This window comes from Hordeum vulgare, chromosome 2H (genome assembly GCF_904849725.1).
Source record: "Hordeum vulgare subsp. vulgare chromosome 2H, MorexV3_pseudomolecules_assembly, whole genome shotgun sequence".
NCBI lineage: Eukaryota > Viridiplantae > Streptophyta > Magnoliopsida > Poales > Poaceae > Hordeum > Hordeum vulgare.
The window spans coordinates 222,469,653-222,474,066 of NC_058519.1; positions in this window are offsets into that span (position 1 = coordinate 222,469,653).

The window sequence follows — 4,414 nt, forward strand, 5'->3', positions numbered from 1 at the left end:
TCGCGCGACCCCGACCGCCACGCAAAGGATGACAATCAATATACTAATCATGCTTAGATTTCATCACATAGCGGTTCACCATACGTGCATGCTACGGGAATCACTAACTTCAACACAAGTATTTCTAGATCCACAACACCTTACTAGCATGACTTCAATATTACCATAACCACAACTCAAAACTAATTGAGATGAATCAAACTTCTCCAACTATTCAATGCACATGAAGGTGGAAGTTTTCGTATCCCTTTGGATAACTACCCCTTTTGAGACTACTTTCAAAGCATAGATCAACTACCAAGCCACGCACCGCTGTGCTCTAAAAGATATAAGTGAAGCACACAGAGCAAAAGTATCTAGCTCAAAAGATATAAGTGAAGCACATGTGAGCTGAATTGTCTACCAAAAGATATAAGTGAAGCTCGACAAAATCACGGTGTGTGCATGTATCACTATCTTGGTGTGCAGCAAGGATGATTGTGACACAACAAAATAAAAGACTCCTACGATACAAGATGCTCCAAGCAAAAACACATAACATGTGGTGAATAAAAATATAGCCTCAAGTAACGTTACCGATGGATTGAAGACGAGAGAGGGGGTGCCTTCCCGGGGCATCCCCAAGCTTAGGCTTTTACGACATCCTTGAATATCTTGGGGTGCCTTGGGAATCCCCAAGCTTGAGCTCTCGCCACTCTTTATCTCTTTGTCCATAAGAACTTCACCCAAAACTTGAAAACTTCACAACACGAAACTTAAACAGAAACTCGTGATAACATTAGTACAAGAAAGCAAACCACCACTTCCTTAGGTACTGTAGCAACCTTAAATTCTACTTGTGCTGATGTTGGGTTACTGTACTTTCAATCTTCCATGGCTAATACCCCCGATACTATCCATAGTTTCATCAAAATAAGCAACCAACACAACAAAAACAGAATCTGTTAAGAGTAGACCAGTCTGTAGCAATCTGTATATTTCGTATACCTGTGGTACTCCAAAAATTCTTAAAAATTACGACAGTCTGAAGAATTTGCATAGCTATCAGCATAAAAAAGAATCAACTCAAAAGCTCTTACAGGAAAAAAAATAAAAATTCTTTTCTTGAGCAGAAAGTTTCTGTCTTTTCCAGCATGACCAAACGATTATCCCCAAGACTAATCATAACGGTTTTGCTTGGCACAAACGCAAAAAGAAACACAAAAAACACAATCATAACAAAATTATGAAAGTGTGGAAAACACAAAACATAAATAAAAAGGATAGATTCGTTTTGTTGCCACCCAACAAGCGCTTTTGTTTAACGCCCTTAGCTAGGCAAAAAGTGATGGAATCACGTATAGTCATCTTTGGTGCTCAAACCATAGGTAGCCCTCATTATAGATTCATAAGGCAATCTCATTTTCTTTCTAGGAAAGTTGTCGATGCCCTTCTTTAAAGGAAATTGAAATCTAATATTCCTTTCCTTCATGTCGATGATAGCACCAATAGTCCTTAGGAAAGGTCTACCAAGAATAATGGCACATGAAGGATTGCAATCTATGTCAAGTACAATGAAATCCACGGGTACATAGTTCTTATTTGCAACAATAAGAACATCATCGATCCTCCCCATGGGTTTCTTGACAGCAGAATCCGCAAGATGCAAATTAAGAGAACACTCTTCAATCTCATGAAAACCAAGAATATCAGATAAAGACTTTGGAATCGCAGAAACACTAGCACCCAAATAACACAAAGGATTGCACTCATAGTTTTTGATATTGATTTTGATAGTAGGTTCCCACTCATCATGAAGTTTTCTAGGTATAGAGACTTCTACTTCGAGCTTATCTTCAAGATATTTCATCATAGCATCTACGATATGCGCGGTAAAGGGTTTGCTTTGGCTATAAGCATGTGGAGAGTTTGCAATGGATTGCATCAAAGAAATGCATTCAAACAAGGAGCAATTATCATAATTGAATTCCTTGAAATCCAAAGTGGTAGTTTCATTACTACCCAAAATTTTGACTTCTTCTACTCCACTCTCCACACCTTTATCATCAAGATAAGTGGTCTCCGGATCATTGGGGCGTTTTTCAACCAAAGTGGATTCATATCCAGCCCCTCCATAAGTAGGTTTGACACGCGAAAACAAAGATTAAAGAGGAGACACACCAAGCACTTTAAGATCTTCATGATTTGCATCACTAGAACGCACCCTTTTAAACCATTCATGTCTAGCGCGAATTTGGGCGGTTCTTACTTTGCTCTCATTCATGGAGATACGCATAGCTTTCAAAGTTTCGTCCAAGTTGACCTTGGGAGGAGCGCATCTAACTTTCAAAGCATCAATATCACAAGACATCCTATCAACGCTCTTAGCCAAATCGTCTATTTTGAGTAGTTTTTCCTCTATGGACGCATTGAAAATATTTTGAGAGTTGATGAACTCTTTGATATTACTCTCTAGATCAAAGGGTAATTTGTTGTGATTTCCATAAGTGTTGCCGTAGGAATTGACATAATTGTTAGAGGAGTTACTAGGAAAAGGCCTAGGAACATAGTTTCCTCTAAAAGCATTGTTGTTGCCAAAATTGTTCCTACCAACAAAATTCACGTCCAAACTAGCGTTGCTACTTTCAATCAAAGAAGATAGTGGCATGTCATTAGGATCTATGGTAGCATTTCTACTAGCAACCAAATTCATCAACTCGTCCATCTTAGCACTAAGCGAGTTAATCTCTTCTATAGCGTGCACCTTTTCGCTAGCAGGCGACCTTTCAGTGTGCCACTGAGAGTAGTTGGTCATGATATTGTCTAGGAGTTTTGTAGCGTCTCCTAACGTGATTTCCATGAACGTTCCACCTGAGGCGGAGTCCAAGATATTGCGAGAAGCGAAATTCAATCCATCGCAAAAGATTTGTATAATCATCCACAAACTCAAGCCATGAGCGGGACAATTTCTATTCATAAGCTTCATCCTCTCTCAAGATTGTGCAACGTGTTCATGATCAAGTTGCTTGAAATTCATGATATTGTTACGTAAGGAGATGATCTTAGCCGGCGGAAAATACTTGGATATGTAATCATCTTTGCACTTATCCCAAGAATCGATACTATTTTTAGGCAAAGAAGAAAACCAAGTTTTTGCGCGATCTCGCAATGAGAAAGGAAAAAGTTTCAATTTAATCACGTCATTATACACATCTCTTTTGTTTTGCATATCACAAAGCTCAATGAAGGTATTGAGATGGAATGTGGCATCTTCACTAGGAAGGCCAGAGAATTGCTCTTTCATAACAAGATTCAGCAAAGCTGTGTTGATTTCATACGATTCCACACTAGTGGCGGGAGAAATCGGAGTACTAATAAAATCATTATTATTAGTGCTCGAGAAGTCGCAAAGTTTGGTGTTTTTAGCCATGATGACTTCAACAAACAAGCAAGCAAACAAGAAAGAGAGAAAACCGGCAAAGGGAAACGGCAAAGGCAAAAGAAAACGACAAAGGAGAAAGGCAAATAAAAATGGAAAATGTGAAGTGGGGGAGAGGAAAACGAGAGGCAACTGGCAACAAAAGTAAATGCAAGAGAAGAGTTTGTGAGACCTACTTGGATAGATCTTGATTTCTCCTCCCCGGCAACGGCGCCAGAAATACTTCTCATGTCAGCTGTGTATCCCCGGCAACGGTGCCAGAAATACTTCTGACGTCAGCTGTGTATCCCCGGCAATGGCGCCAGAAATACTTCTGCTACTGCAACAAAAGACCTTCCAATGGCGCCAGAAATAGGCACGTCGACGGGAGAATACTTGGCTTGATCCTTCTGCTGCGGCTACGCCTTAAGGGACTTCCTAGGCAAGTATGCAAAGGATTTGCCCCGTGGCCTTGGAGCATTGTGTTGGTGTTCCCTCGAAGCGGAAAGGGTGATGTAGCGTAGCGGTGGTAAGTATCTCCCTCAGTTTGAGAACCAAGGTATCAATCCAGTGGAGGAGTATCTCAAGATCCCGCACAAACACAAAAGCTTGCTCCCAACACTATGAAGGGGTTGTCAATCCCTTATAGATTGTTTGCCAAGTGAGAACTAAAATCAACAAAGTAACAAAGCAAAGTAAAAGCGGAGGTGTAAACGATGGATGTGAATAGACCCGGGGGCCGTAGTGTTTACTAGTGGCTTCTCTCATGAAAGAAAGTAGACGGTGGGTGAACTAATTACTGTCAAGCAATTGATAGAATCGCGCAAAGTCGTGACGATATCTATGCAATGATTATATCTATAGGCATCACGTACAAAACAAGTAGACCGATACTTTCTGCATCTACTACTATTACTCCACACGTCGACCGCTATCCAGCATGCATCTAGTGTATTAAGTCCATAAGAACAGAGTAATGCCTTAAGCAAGATGACATGATGTAGAGGGATAATCTCA